Source organism: Rhinoderma darwinii, unplaced genomic scaffold (assembly GCF_050947455.1).
Source record: "Rhinoderma darwinii isolate aRhiDar2 unplaced genomic scaffold, aRhiDar2.hap1 Scaffold_610, whole genome shotgun sequence".
NCBI classification, from domain to species: domain Eukaryota; kingdom Metazoa; phylum Chordata; class Amphibia; order Anura; family Rhinodermatidae; genus Rhinoderma; species Rhinoderma darwinii.
In genome coordinates this window covers 130,207-145,134 of record NW_027464166.1, presented here as the reverse complement: position 1 = coordinate 145,134, position 14,928 = coordinate 130,207, and the positions used below count along the sequence as shown (strand labels likewise).

The following is a 14,928-nucleotide window of genomic DNA, read 5'->3' as shown; positions in this document are numbered from 1 at the left end:
CTCTTTCAGCACTGCATTGTGGTGCAAGCAAAAGAAGCAAATCCTGTCTGGCTTCCTCTCCGGCCTTTATTCACCTCCCGTGTAGCTGTGAGTGTGTGAGCCTGCAGGGCCCCATGGAATTGCCTAGAAGTAGGCTGAATCGCTGCAAGGGCTGAACAGCAGTATCGGGCAGGCTCGGGCAACGCGCGACCCGTTCGGGTTATCGCTTCTCGGCCTTTTGGCTAAGATCAAGTGTAGTATCTGTTCTTATCAGTTTAATATCTGATACGTCCCCTATCTGGGGACCATATATTAAATGGATTTTTAGAACAGGGAGATGGAAATAGAGCTTGCTCTGTCCACTCCACGCATTGACCTGGTATTGCAGTATTTCCAGGACCGGTGCACCCTTTCCTTATGTGTTGACTAAAAGCAGATTCCAAAAGTGTTTTTTGTCTTTGCTATTGTTTCTGTCTTTCTGAAGGGATCTCCCCTTTTAATCCCATTATTTCAACACCTGTTGGACAATGCATGAGTGATAATGAGCTCATTGATTAAATGCAATTAATGAATAGATTGCCACCTCTTGTTGTGTGTCGTCTGTGTTTCTGTGTTTCCGGCATTTCACATTGGAACACCTCATTCACCTTCCTTGTCTTCTCTCCGCCCTCCCTTTTAGGTAAGTTAAAGAGCTGCACCTGAGCCAGCCACTGATTGATTGATTGATTGATTGATTGATTGATTGATTGATTGATTGATTGATGCAGCACAACAGTCAAATAGTGGAGTGGAGTAGGGGAACAGCAAACAGCCAATAAAGCAGCCCGCCCGCTCGCCTGCCCGCCACAATGGACCTACCTGTGTACACTAGATGGATGTGATGGAATGTACTGTCGTCCCTACATTTCAAGAAGAAGTAAGAATTGCAGTTGCAACAAAGCCTTGCTTGCCTACAAAGAGAGCAGCAATTTGGATTTGTTACTATGTTACCTAGAAGAATAACAAACTGTGCAAGGATGGAGGTTGTAGGAGCAAGGAGAAGTTGTCTGTAAAGTTGGTGGATGCCTATTTTCCATTTTGCAGTCCCTTGTCTCCCTCTTGTGGCCTCCTGGAGGCAACTAGCTGTGCAAAAAAAAGACAGCCTGGCGGCCGGCTGTTGCAGTGTTGCCCTCTCAGGCAACACTGAGTGACTGACTGAGCCTCACCGTCTTATATAAAGTTCAGACGGAACTTTGCACGTGTCATAGTGGAGCCCTCAGGATTCCAGAGCCAGCTTTCTGACATCATAATGGGGCCTCAGAGATAAAAGCCTGGGCCCAGGCAGTGTTGGTCAGTGCTGCTCAGCAGGCAGCACTGGACTGGACTGGATTACAGCTGATACAAGGTGTGAAGGAACAAGGGGTGGCTGTGGGCATGCACTTGCTGCCGCTGCCAGTGTTTATCTGCATGGCAGCAGGGCATTTGGGCGTTGCCAGGAAGGCGTTTTTATGTAGATTCCTCCTCTTTCAGCACTGCATTGTGGTGCAAGCAAAAGAAGCAAATCCTGTCTGGCTTCCTCTCCGGCCTTTATTCACCTCCCGTGTAGCTGTGAGTGTGTGAGCCTGCAGGGCCCCATGGAATTGCCTAGAAGTAGGCTGAATCGCTGCAAGGGCTGAACAGCAGTATCGGGCAGGCTCGGGCAACGCGCGGCCCGTTCGGGTTATCGCTTCTCGGCCTTTTGGCTAAGATCAAGTGTAGTATCTGTTCTTATCAGTTTAATATCTGATACGTCCCCTATCTGGGGACCATATATTAAATGGATTTTTAGAACAGGGAGATGGAAATAGAGCTTGCTCTGTCCACTCCACGCATTGACCTGGTATTGCAGTATTTCCAGGACCGGTGCACCCTTTCCTTATGTGTTGACTAAAAGCAGATTCCAAAAGTGTTTTTTGTCTTTGCTATTGTTTCTGTCTTTCTGAAGGGATCTCCCCTTTTAATCCCATTATTTCAACACCTGTTGGACAATGCATGAGTGATAATGAGCTCATTGATTAAATGCAATTAATGAATAGATTGCCACCTCTTGTTGTGTGTCGTCTGTGTTTCTGTGTTTCCGGCATTTCACATTGGAACACCTCATTCACCTTCCTTGTCTTCTCTCCGCCCTCCCTTTTAGGTAAGTTAAAGAGCTGCACCTGAGCCAGCCACTGATTGATTGATTGATTGATTGATTGATTGATTGATTGATTGATGCAGCACAACAGTCAAATAGTGGAGTGGAGTAGGGGAACAGCAAACAGCCAATAAAGCAGCCCGCCCGCTCGCCTGCCCGCCACAATGGACCTACCTGTGTACACTAGATGGATGTGATGGAATGTACTGTCGTCCCTACATTTCAAGAAGAAGTAAGAATTGCAGTTGCAACAAAGCCTTGCTTGCCTACAAAGAGAGCAGCAATTTGGATTTGTTACTATGTTACCTAGAAGAATAACAAACTGTGCAAGGATGGAGGTTGTAGGAGCAAGGAGAAGTTGTCTGTAAAGTTGGTGGATGCCTATTTTCCATTTTGCAGTCCCTTGTCTCCCTCTTGTGGCCTCCTGGAGGCAACTAGCTGTGCAAAAAAAAGACAGCCTGGCGGCCGGCTGTTGCAGTGTTGCCCTCTCAGGCAACACTGAGTGACTGACTGAGCCTCACCGTCTTATATAAAGTTCAGACGGAACTTTGCACGTGTCATAGTGGAGCCCTCAGGATTCCAGAGCCAGCTTTCTGACATCATAATGGGGCCTCAGAGATAAAAGCCTGGGCCCAGGCAGTGTTGGTCAGTGCTGCTCAGCAGGCAGCACTGGACTGGACTGGATTACAGCTGATACAAGGTGTGAAGGAACAAGGGGTGGCTGTGGGCATGCACTTGCTGCCGCTGCCAGTGTTTATCTGCATGGCAGCAGGGCATTTGGGCGTTGCCAGGAAGGCGTTTTTATGTAGATTCCTCCTCTTTCAGCACTGCATTGTGGTGCAAGCAAAAGAAGCAAATCCTGTCTGGCTTCCTCTCCGGCCTTTATTCACCTCCCGTGTAGCTGTGAGTGTGTGAGCCTGCAGGGCCCCATGGAATTGCCTAGAAGTAGGCTGAATCGCTGCAAGGGCTGAACAGCAGTATCGGGCAGGCTCGGGCAACGCGCGACCCGTTCGGGTTATCGCTTCTCGGCCTTTTGGCTAAGATCAAGTGTAGTATCTGTTCTTATCAGTTTAATATCTGATACGTCCCCTATCTGGGGACCATATATTAAATGGATTTTTAGAACAGGGAGATGGAAATAGAGCTTGCTCTGTCCACTCCACGCATTGACCTGGTATTGCAGTATTTCCAGGACCGGTGCACCCTTTCCTTATGTGTTGACTAAAAGCAGATTCCAAAAGTGTTTTTTGTCTTTGCTATTGTTTCTGTCTTTCTGAAGGGATCTCCCCTTTTAATCCCATTATTTCAACACCTGTTGGACAATGCATGAGTGATAATGAGCTCATTGATTAAATGCAATTAATGAATAGATTGCCACCTCTTGTTGTGTGTCGTCTGTGTTTCTGTGTTTCCGGCATTTCACATTGGAACACCTCATTCACCTTCCTTGTCTTCTCTCCGCCCTCCCTTTTAGGTAAGTTAAAGAGCTGCACCTGAGCCAGCCACTGATTGATTGATTGATTGATTGATTGATTGATTGATTGATTGATTGATTGATTGATGCAGCACAACAGTCAAATAGTGGAGTGGAGTAGGGGAACAGCAAACAGCCAATAAAGCAGCCCGCCCGCTCGCCTGCCCGCCACAATGGACCTACCTGTGTACACTAGATGGATGTGATGGAATGTACTGTCGTCCCTACATTTCAAGAAGAAGTAAGAATTGCAGTTGCAACAAAGCCTTGCTTGCCTACAAAGAGAGCAGCAATTTGGATTTGTTACTATGTTACCTAGAAGAATAACAAACTGTGCAAGGATGGAGGTTGTAGGAGCAAGGAGAAGTTGTCTGTAAAGTTGGTGGATGCCTATTTTCCATTTTGCAGTCCCTTGTCTCCCTCTTGTGGCCTCCTGGAGGCAACTAGCTGTGCAAAAAAAAGACAGCCTGGCGGCCGGCTGTTGCAGTGTTGCCCTCTCAGGCAACACTGAGTGACTGACTGAGCCTCACCGTCTTATATAAAGTTCAGACGGAACTTTGCACGTGTCATAGTGGAGCCCTCAGGATTCCAGAGCCAGCTTTCTGACATCATAATGGGGCCTCAGAGATAAAAGCCTGGGCCCAGGCAGTGTTGGTCAGTGCTGCTCAGCAGGCAGCACTGGACTGGACTGGATTACAGCTGATACAAGGTGTGAAGGAACAAGGGGTGGCTGTGGGCATGCACTTGCTGCCGCTGCCAGTGTTTATCTGCATGGCAGCAGGGCATTTGGGCGTTGCCAGGAAGGCGTTTTTATGTAGATTCCTCCTCTTTCAGCACTGCATTGTGGTGCAAGCAAAAGAAGCAAATCCTGTCTGGCTTCCTCTCCGGCCTTTATTCACCTCCCGTGTAGCTGTGAGTGTGTGAGCCTGCAGGGCCCCATGGAATTGCCTAGAAGTAGGCTGAATCGCTGCAAGGGCTGAACAGCAGTATCGGGCAGGCTCGGGCAACGCGCGGCCCGTTCGGGTTATCGCTTCTCGGCCTTTTGGCTAAGATCAAGTGTAGTATCTGTTCTTATCAGTTTAATATCTGATACGTCCCCTATCTGGGGACCATATATTAAATGGATTTTTAGAACAGGGAGATGGAAATAGAGCTTGCTCTGTCCACTCCACGCATTGACCTGGTATTGCAGTATTTCCAGGACCGGTGCACCCTTTCCTTATGTGTTGACTAAAAGCAGATTCCAAAAGTGTTTTTTGTCTTTGCTATTGTTTCTGTCTTTCTGAAGGGATCTCCCCTTTTAATCCCATTATTTCAACACCTGTTGGACAATGCATGAGTGATAATGAGCTCATTGATTAAATGCAATTAATGAATAGATTGCCACCTCTTGTTGTGTGTCGTCTGTGTTTCTGTGTTTCCGGCATTTCACATTGGAACACCTCATTCACCTTCCTTGTCTTCTCTCCGCCCTCCCTTTTAGGTAAGTTAAAGAGCTGCACCTGAGCCAGCCACTGATTGATTGATTGATTGATTGATTGATTGATTGATTGATTGATTGATTGATTGATTGATGCAGCACAACAGTCAAATAGTGGAGTGGAGTAGGGGAACAGCAAACAGCCAATAAAGCAGCCCGCCCGCTCGCCTGCCCGCCACAATGGACCTACCTGTGTACACTAGATGGATGTGATGGAATGTACTGTCGTCCCTACATTTCAAGAAGAAGTAAGAATTGCAGTTGCAACAAAGCCTTGCTTGCCTACAAAGAGAGCAGCAATTTGGATTTGTTACTATGTTACCTAGAAGAATAACAAACTGTGCAAGGATGGAGGTTGTAGGAGCAAGGAGAAGTTGTCTGTAAAGTTGGTGGATGCCTATTTTCCATTTTGCAGTCCCTTGTCTCCCTCTTGTGGCCTCCTGGAGGCAACTAGCTGTGCAAAAAAAAGACAGCCTGGCGGCCGGCTGTTGCAGTGTTGCCCTCTCAGGCAACACTGAGTGACTGACTGAGCCTCACCGTCTTATATAAAGTTCAGACGGAACTTTGCACGTGTCATAGTGGAGCCCTCAGGATTCCAGAGCCAGCTTTCTGACATCATAATGGGGCCTCAGAGATAAAAGCCTGGGCCCAGGCAGTGTTGGTCAGTGCTGCTCAGCAGGCAGCACTGGACTGGACTGGATTACAGCTGATACAAGGTGTGAAGGAACAAGGGGTGGCTGTGGGCATGCACTTGCTGCCGCTGCCAGTGTTTATCTGCATGGCAGCAGGGCATTTGGGCGTTGCCAGGAAGGCGTTTTTATGTAGATTCCTCCTCTTTCAGCACTGCATTGTGGTGCAAGCAAAAGAAGCAAATCCTGTCTGGCTTCCTCTCCGGCCTTTATTCACCTCCCGTGTAGCTGTGAGTGTGTGAGCCTGCAGGGCCCCATGGAATTGCCTAGAAGTAGGCTGAATCGCTGCAAGGGCTGAACAGCAGTATCGGGCAGGCTCGGGCAACGCGCGACCCGTTCGGGTTATCGCTTCTCGGCCTTTTGGCTAAGATCAAGTGTAGTATCTGTTCTTATCAGTTTAATATCTGATACGTCCCCTATCTGGGGACCATATATTAAATGGATTTTTAGAACAGGGAGATGGAAATAGAGCTTGCTCTGTCCACTCCACGCATTGACCTGGTATTGCAGTATTTCCAGGACCGGTGCACCCTTTCCTTATGTGTTGACTAAAAGCAGATTCCAAAAGTGTTTTTTGTCTTTGCTATTGTTTCTGTCTTTCTGAAGGGATCTCCCCTTTTAATCCCATTATTTCAACACCTGTTGGACAATGCATGAGTGATAATGAGCTCATTGATTAAATGCAATTAATGAATAGATTGCCACCTCTTGTTGTGTGTCGTCTGTGTTTCTGTGTTTCCGGCATTTCACATTGGAACACCTCATTCACCTTCCTTGTCTTCTCTCCGCCCTCCCTTTTAGGTAAGTTAAAGAGCTGCACCTGAGCCAGCCACTGATTGATTGATTGATTGATTGATTGATTGATTGATTGATTGATTGATTGATTGATGCAGCACAACAGTCAAATAGTGGAGTGGAGTAGGGGAACAGCAAACAGCCAATAAAGCAGCCCGCCCGCTCGCCTGCCCGCCACAATGGACCTACCTGTGTACACTAGATGGATGTGATGGAATGTACTGTCGTCCCTACATTTCAAGAAGAAGTAAGAATTGCAGTTGCAACAAAGCCTTGCTTGCCTACAAAGAGAGCAGCAATTTGGATTTGTTACTATGTTACCTAGAAGAATAACAAACTGTGCAAGGATGGAGGTTGTAGGAGCAAGGAGAAGTTGTCTGTAAAGTTGGTGGATGCCTATTTTCCATTTTGCAGTCCCTTGTCTCCCTCTTGTGGCCTCCTGGAGGCAACTAGCTGTGCAAAAAAAAGACAGCCTGGCGGCCGGCTGTTGCAGTGTTGCCCTCTCAGGCAACACTGAGTGACTGACTGAGCCTCACCGTCTTATATAAAGTTCAGACGGAACTTTGCACGTGTCATAGTGGAGCCCTCAGGATTCCAGAGCCAGCTTTCTGACATCATAATGGGGCCTCAGAGATAAAAGCCTGGGCCCAGGCAGTGTTGGTCAGTGCTGCTCAGCAGGCAGCACTGGACTGGACTGGATTACAGCTGATACAAGGTGTGAAGGAACAAGGGGTGGCTGTGGGCATGCACTTGCTGCCGCTGCCAGTGTTTATCTGCATGGCAGCAGGGCATTTGGGCGTTGCCAGGAAGGCGTTTTTATGTAGATTCCTCCTCTTTCAGCACTGCATTGTGGTGCAAGCAAAAGAAGCAAATCCTGTCTGGCTTCCTCTCCGGCCTTTATTCACCTCCCGTGTAGCTGTGAGTGTGTGAGCCTGCAGGGCCCCATGGAATTGCCTAGAAGTAGGCTGAATCGCTGCAAGGGCTGAACAGCAGTATCGGGCAGGCTCGGGCAACGCGCGGCCCGTTCGGGTTATCGCTTCTCGGCCTTTTGGCTAAGATCAAGTGTAGTATCTGTTCTTATCAGTTTAATATCTGATACGTCCCCTATCTGGGGACCATATATTAAATGGATTTTTAGAACAGGGAGATGGAAATAGAGCTTGCTCTGTCCACTCCACGCATTGACCTGGTATTGCAGTATTTCCAGGACCGGTGCACCCTTTCCTTATGTGTTGACTAAAAGCAGATTCCAAAAGTGTTTTTTGTCTTTGCTATTGTTTCTGTCTTTCTGAAGGGATCTCCCCTTTTAATCCCATTATTTCAACACCTGTTGGACAATGCATGAGTGATAATGAGCTCATTGATTAAATGCAATTAATGAATAGATTGCCACCTCTTGTTGTGTGTCGTCTGTGTTTCTGTGTTTCCGGCATTTCACATTGGAACACCTCATTCACCTTCCTTGTCTTCTCTCCGCCCTCCCTTTTAGGTAAGTTAAAGAGCTGCACCTGAGCCAGCCACTGATTGATTGATTGATTGATTGATTGATTGATTGATTGATTGATTGATTGATTGATTGATTGATTGATGCAGCACAACAGTCAAATAGTGGAGTGGAGTAGGGGAACAGCAAACAGCCAATAAAGCAGCCCGCCCGCTCGCCTGCCCGCCACAATGGACCTACCTGTGTACACTAGATGGATGTGATGGAATGTACTGTCGTCCCTACATTTCAAGAAGAAGTAAGAATTGCAGTTGCAACAAAGCCTTGCTTGCCTACAAAGAGAGCAGCAATTTGGATTTGTTACTATGTTACCTAGAAGAATAACAAACTGTGCAAGGATGGAGGTTGTAGGAGCAAGGAGAAGTTGTCTGTAAAGTTGGTGGATGCCTATTTTCCATTTTGCAGTCCCTTGTCTCCCTCTTGTGGCCTCCTGGAGGCAACTAGCTGTGCAAAAAAAAGACAGCCTGGCGGCCGGCTGTTGCAGTGTTGCCCTCTCAGGCAACACTGAGTGACTGACTGAGCCTCACCGTCTTATATAAAGTTCAGACGGAACTTTGCACGTGTCATAGTGGAGCCCTCAGGATTCCAGAGCCAGCTTTCTGACATCATAATGGGGCCTCAGACAGGGGCGTAGCTAAAGGCTCATGGGCCCCGATGCAAAAGTTCTTATTGGGCCCCCCCCCCCTCGCAAACTTCTCATGGCCGACGGTCCGCAGCTTTCAGCTGCATTGCTGGGTCTAGGATTAGATACAGTGGCTGAGCAGACAGTATCACACATGATAGGATCACACATGATAGGATTAGATACAATGACTCAGTAGATAGTATCACACATGATAGGATTAGATACAGTGGCTCAGCAGACAGTATCACACATGATAGGATTAGATACAGTGGCTCAGCAGACAGTATCACACATGATAGGATTAGATACAGTGGCTCAGCAGACAGTATCACACATGATAGGATTAGATACAGTGGCTCAGCAGAGAGTATCACACATGATAGGATTAGATACAGTGGCTCAGCAGACAGTATCACACATGATAGGATCACACATGATAGGATTAGATACAATGACTCAGTAGATAGTATCACACATGATAGGATTAGATACAGTGGCTCAGCAGACAGTATCACACATGATAGGATTAGATACAGTGGCTCAGCAGACAGTATCACACATGATAGGATTAGATACAGTGGCTCAGCAGACAGTATCACACATGATAGGATTAGATACAGTGGCTCAGCAGAGAGTATCACACATGATAGGATTAGATACAGTGGCTCAGCAGACAGTATCACACATGATAGGATTAGATACAGTGGCTGAGCAGACAGTATCACACATGATAGGATTAGATACAGTGGCTCAACAAACAGTATCACACATGATATGATTAGATACAGTGGCTCAGCAGACAGTATCACACATGATAGGAGTAGATGCAGTGGCCCAGCAGACAATATCACACATGATAGGATTAGATACAGTGGCTCAGCAGACAGTATCACACATTCTAGGATTAGATACAGTGGCTCAGAAGGCAGTATCACACATGATAGGATTAGATACAGTGGCTCAGCAGACAGTATCACACATGATTGGATTAGATACAGTGGCTCAGAAGGCAGTATCACACATGATAGGATTAGATACAGGGCCCAGCTCGCTGACATTGCGGGTCCAGCGCTGGACCCAGGATAGGTAAGAATAATAATTTTGCTTCTTTATGTGTTACAGATTATTTTTGTGTGTTTGTGTTTTTTTTACAGGTTCGGTTGTTGGACTTCGGATTCGAGGACTTCAATGACGGCGTTTTTTTATTCTCAATAAAATGGTTAACGGGGGTTGTGTTTTTTTATTTCAATAAAATATTTTTTCTATGTGCTTGTATCTTTTTAAACTTTATTATCACCGCCTTAGTAATGGCCGCTGGCTGATTGACAACCTCCATTACTAAGGCGGGGCTTAATGTTAGCAGGTGCAGAGGCTACACTAACCCCCATTATTACCCCGGTACCCACCGCCACCAGGGGTACTGGGAAGAGCCGGGTACAAACCAGTACCCGACCATCTGTAGTGACGGGCAGGCACCGGGGTGGCCGCAGGCTGGTAGTTTTAGGCTGGGGAAGGCCAAAAACAGTGGCACCTACCACCCTGGTAATGCTGCCTGCTGCTGCTGTGTTGTATCTGGCTGGTTATGAAAATTGGGTGGGACCCCACATCGTTCTTTCCAATTATTTTTTTTTAAATGACGTGGGGTCCCCCCCATTTTTCATAACCAGCCAGATACAATAAAGCAGCAGCAGCCTAGCATTACCAGGGTGGGAAGGGCCACTGTTTTTGGCCTTTCCCCTCCTGATAATACCAGCCTGCGGCCACCCCAGTGGCCGACCATCACTACAGATGGTCAAGTACTGGATGGTACCCGGCTCTTCCCAGCACCCCTGGTGGCGGTGGGTACCGGGGTAATAAAGGGGGTTAGTGTTAGCCGCTGCACCGGCTAACACTAAGCCCCGCCTTAGCAATGGACGCTGTCAATCAGCCGGCGGCCATTACTAAGGCGGTAGTAATATAGTTTAAAAAAACACAGACATAGAAAAAATATTTTATTGAAATAAAAAAAAAACACACAACCCTCATTAACCATTTTATTGATAATAAAAGAAAGCCGTCATCGAAGTAGTCCTGGAATCCGCCGAACCTGTAAGAAAACACACAAAAAAAAACGATTAGTAACACATGTGTTAGGCTTATATTCAGGGCCCATGTGTGATACTGTGTGTGGGACCCTGTATCTGAGCCTATCACAAGGTAGGCTTAGATACAGGGTCCAGCGGACAGTAATCTTATATAGTATAAGATTACTGTGTGCTGGGGCCCTGTATCTAAACGTACAGTGTGGTAGGCTTATATACAGGGCCCATCAGACAGGATCACACATGGGCCAATTTATCTAAGCCTACCATGTGATTGGCTTAGATATAGGGCCCAGCAGACAGCATCACACAATCTGTGATCCTGTCTCATGGGTCCTCTACGCCTGCTACATCGTAGGCTTAAAGAGGTTGTCCAGTCCCTAAACATTGATTGCCTATCCTTAGGGTAGGCCATCAATAGCTGATGTGTCGGGGTCCGTCTCCCGGGACCCGCCAATCAGCTGTTTTGAAGGGGCCGCAGCACTCGTACGAGAGCTGCTTCCCCTTCATTTCACTACTCGCTCACACTGTGAATCGCCGACACGGATTCACAGTGTGACCAGAATGAAGGGGAAGCAGCTCTCGTGCGAGCGCTGCGGCCCCTTCAAAACAGCTGATTGGCGGGTCCCGGGAGTCGGACCCCGCCAGTCAGGGCTAATCTTACCTTCCTCTTCAGCCGTGGCGGTAGGTCTGTCCTCTCGATGCTGTGCGCAGCGCATAGCGCTGTGACGTCATGCGCTGCGCACAGTGATTGACGTCAGGACCTCCGCTGCGATCCGGAACCAGGAAGGTAAGTACAGTCTGTTACTATAGTAACAGGGGCCTGCGGCCCGAGTTACTATAGTAACTTTTTATTGACGTGGTGTGTGGGGCTGTGGGCCCCCCTGGCTTCGGGGCTCGGTCGCAATTGCCACCGCTGCGACCCCTATAGCTACGCCAGTGGATAGATAGATAGATAGATAGATAGATAGATAGATAGATAGATAGATAGATAGATAGATAGATAGATAGATAGATAGATAGATAGATAGATAGATAGATAGATAGATAGATAGATATGAGATAGATAGATAGATAGATAGATATTAGATAGATAGATAGATAGATAGATAGATAGATAGATAGATAGATAGATAGATAGATAGATAGATAGATAGATAGATAGATAGATAGATAGATAGATATGAGATAGATAGATAGATAGATAGATATGAGATAGATAGATAGATAGATAGATAGATAGATAGATAGATAGATAGATAGATAGATAGATAGATAGATAGATAGATAGATAGATAGATAGATAGATAGATATGAGATAGATAGATAGATAGATAGATAGATATTAGATAGATAGATAGATAGATAGATAGATAGATAGATAGATAGATAGATAGATAGATAGATAGATAGATAGATAGATAGATAGATAGAGATAGATTAGATAGATAGAAGATGGATGGATGGATGGATGGATGGATGGATATACTTTTTCTGTTATGCTAAACAGTCAGCCCTGAAGTGTGACTGCTCAGCATGACAGACATACACAATAAAGGGGTTAATAGCTGCATTACTAGCAGTTACTTACATACATCGGGTGTGGGGTCAGGGAGCAGCAGGAGTCAGGATTCCTGGGAGGAGCCGGCATACACACGATCTTCTTGCTGTAGCCATTCCTCTGCACAGGAAGAGGGAAACAGCTAGAAGCGAGCTGATTGGCTGGACAGCACAGTGGGCGGGTAAGAGTCTTCCCTCTCCGTGCAATGACTATTTCACTGCCGAGCTGCCACCAATGCTTTAAAATGCATTGCTGGGTCTCTTTTGTACCCCAGCAGGGACCCAGCAATGCAGAGTAATCATTGTAGCACTACTGTGCTACTGTGGTGAGGGGGGCCTGCGGGCCCCCCCTAGCTGGGGGCCCGGTCGCAGTTGCGACCGCTGCGACCCCTATAGCTACGCCACTGGCCTCAGAGATAAAAGCCTGGGCCCAGGCAGTGTTGGTCAGTGCTGCTCAGCAGGCAGCACTGGACTGGACTGGATTACAGCTGATACAAGGTGTGAAGGAACAAGGGGTGGCTGTGGGCATGCACTTGCTGCCGCTGCCAGTGTTTATCTGCATGGCAGCAGGGCATTTGGGCGTTGCCAGGAAGGCGTTTTTATGTAGATTCCTCCTCTTTCAGCACTGCATTGTGGTGCAAGCAAAAGAAGCAAATCCTGTCTGGCTTCCTCTCCGGCCTTTATTCACCTCCCGTGTAGCTGTGAGTGTGTGAGCCTGCAGGGCCCCATGGAATTGCCTAGAAGTAGGCTGAATCGCTGCAAGGGCTGAACAGCAGTATCGGGCAGGCTCGGGCAACGCGCGGCCCGTTCGGGTTATCGCTTCTCGGCCTTTTGGCTAAGATCAAGTGTAGTATCTGTTCTTATCAGTTTAATATCTGATACGTCCCCTATCTGGGGACCATATATTAAATGGATTTTTAGAACAGGGAGATGGAAATAGAGCTTGCTCTGTCCACTCCACGCATTGACCTGGTATTGCAGTATTTCCAGGACCGGTGCACCCTTTCCTTATGTGTTGACTAAAAGCAGATTCCAAAAGTGTTTTTTGTCTTTGCTATTGTTTCTGTCTTTCTGAAGGGATCTCCCCTTTTAATCCCATTATTTCAACACCTGTTGGACAATGCATGAGTGATAATGAGCTCATTGATTAAATGCAATTAATGAATAGATTGCCACCTCTTGTTGTGTGTCGTCTGTGTTTCTGTGTTTCCGGCATTTCACATTGGAACACCTCATTCACCTTCCTTGTCTTCTCTCCGCCCTCCCTTTTAGGTAAGTTAAAGAGCTGCACCTGAGCCAGCCACTGATTGATTGATTGATTGATTGATTGATTGATTGATTGATTGATGCAGCACAACAGTCAAATAGTGGAGTGGAGTAGGGGAACAGCAAACAGCCAATAAAGCAGCCCGCCCGCTCGCCTGCCCGCCACAATGGACCTACCTGTGTACACTAGATGGATGTGATGGAATGTACTGTCGTCCCTACATTTCAAGAAGAAGTAAGAATTGCAGTTGCAACAAAGCCTTGCTTGCCTACAAAGAGAGCAGCAATTTGGATTTGTTACTATGTTACCTAGAAGAATAACAAACTGTGCAAGGATGGAGGTTGTAGGAGCAAGGAGAAGTTGTCTGTAAAGTTGGTGGATGCCTATTTTCCATTTTGCAGTCCCTTGTCTCCCTCTTGTGGCCTCCTGGAGGCAACTAGCTGTGCAAAAAAAAGACAGCCTGGCGGCCGTCTGTTGCAGTGTTGCCCTCTCAGGCAACACTGAGTGACTGACTGAGCCTCACCGTCTTATATAAAGTTCAGACGGAACTTTGCACGTGTCATAGTGGAGCCCTCAGGATTCCAGAGCCAGCTTTCTGACATCATAATGGGGCCTCAGAGATAAAAGCCTGGGCCCAGGCAGTGTTGGTCAGTGCTGCTCAGCAGGCAGCACTGGACTGGACTGGATTACAGCTGATACAAGGTGTGAAGGAACAAGGGGTGGCTGTGGGCATGCACTTGCTGCCGCTGCCAGTGTTTATCTGCATGGCAGCAGGGCATTTGGGCGTTGCCAGGAAGGCGTTTTTATGTAGATTCCTCCTCTTTCAGCACTGCATTGTGGTGCAAGCAAAAGAAGCAAATCCTGTCTGGCTTCCTCTCCGGCCTTTATTCACCTCCCGTGTAGCTGTGAGTGTGTGAGCCTGCAGGGCCCCATGGAATTGCCTAGAAGTAGGCTGAATCGCTGCAAGGGCTGAACAGCAGTATCGGGCAGGCTCGGGCAACGCGCGACCCGTTCGGGTTATCGCTTCTCGGCCTTTTGGCTAAGATCAAGTGTAGTATCTGTTCTTATCAGTTTAATATCTGATACGTCCCCTGTCTGGGGACCATATATTAAATGGATTTTTAGAACAGGGAGATGGAAATAGAGCTTGCTCTGTCCACTCCACGCATTGACCTGGTATTGCAGTATTTCCAGGACCGGTGCACCCTTTCCTTATGTGTTGACTAAAAGCAGATTCCAAAAGTGTTTTTTGTCTTTGCTATTGTTTCTGTCTTTCTGAAGGGATCTCCCCTTTTAATCCCATTATTTCAACACCTGTT

The 14,928-nt window shown here is 47.2% G+C and overlaps 8 non-coding genes across 8 annotated transcripts; all 8 read left to right on the top strand.

Moving 5' to 3' along the window:
- Positions 1-201: 201 nt before the first annotated feature.
- On the top strand, positions 202-392 carry LOC142726167 (U2 spliceosomal RNA). Its single transcript, XR_012876656.1, has one exon. It is a non-coding gene; the product is annotated as a U2 spliceosomal RNA (small nuclear RNA).
- A 1,288-nt stretch (positions 393-1,680) lies between these two features.
- LOC142726166 (U2 spliceosomal RNA) lies at positions 1,681-1,871 on the top strand. Its single transcript, XR_012876655.1, has one exon. It is a non-coding gene; the product is annotated as a U2 spliceosomal RNA (small nuclear RNA).
- Positions 1,872-3,151: 1,280 nt separating this feature from the next.
- On the top strand, positions 3,152-3,342 carry LOC142726165 (U2 spliceosomal RNA). The gene has a single exon (XR_012876654.1). It is a non-coding gene; the product is annotated as a U2 spliceosomal RNA (small nuclear RNA).
- Positions 3,343-4,634: 1,292 nt separating this feature from the next.
- LOC142726164 (U2 spliceosomal RNA) lies at positions 4,635-4,825 on the top strand. The gene has a single exon (XR_012876653.1). It is a non-coding gene; the product is annotated as a U2 spliceosomal RNA (small nuclear RNA).
- A 1,296-nt stretch (positions 4,826-6,121) lies between these two features.
- Positions 6,122-6,312, top strand: LOC142726162 (U2 spliceosomal RNA). Its single transcript, XR_012876652.1, has one exon. It is a non-coding gene; the product is annotated as a U2 spliceosomal RNA (small nuclear RNA).
- A 1,292-nt stretch (positions 6,313-7,604) lies between these two features.
- On the top strand, positions 7,605-7,795 carry LOC142726161 (U2 spliceosomal RNA). The gene has a single exon (XR_012876651.1). It is a non-coding gene; the product is annotated as a U2 spliceosomal RNA (small nuclear RNA).
- A 5,362-nt stretch (positions 7,796-13,157) lies between these two features.
- On the top strand, positions 13,158-13,348 carry LOC142726159 (U2 spliceosomal RNA). Its single transcript, XR_012876649.1, has one exon. It is a non-coding gene; the product is annotated as a U2 spliceosomal RNA (small nuclear RNA).
- Positions 13,349-14,628: 1,280 nt separating this feature from the next.
- Positions 14,629-14,819, top strand: LOC142726177 (U2 spliceosomal RNA). Its single transcript, XR_012876665.1, has one exon. It is a non-coding gene; the product is annotated as a U2 spliceosomal RNA (small nuclear RNA).
- The last annotated feature ends 109 nt before the right edge of the window (positions 14,820-14,928 follow it).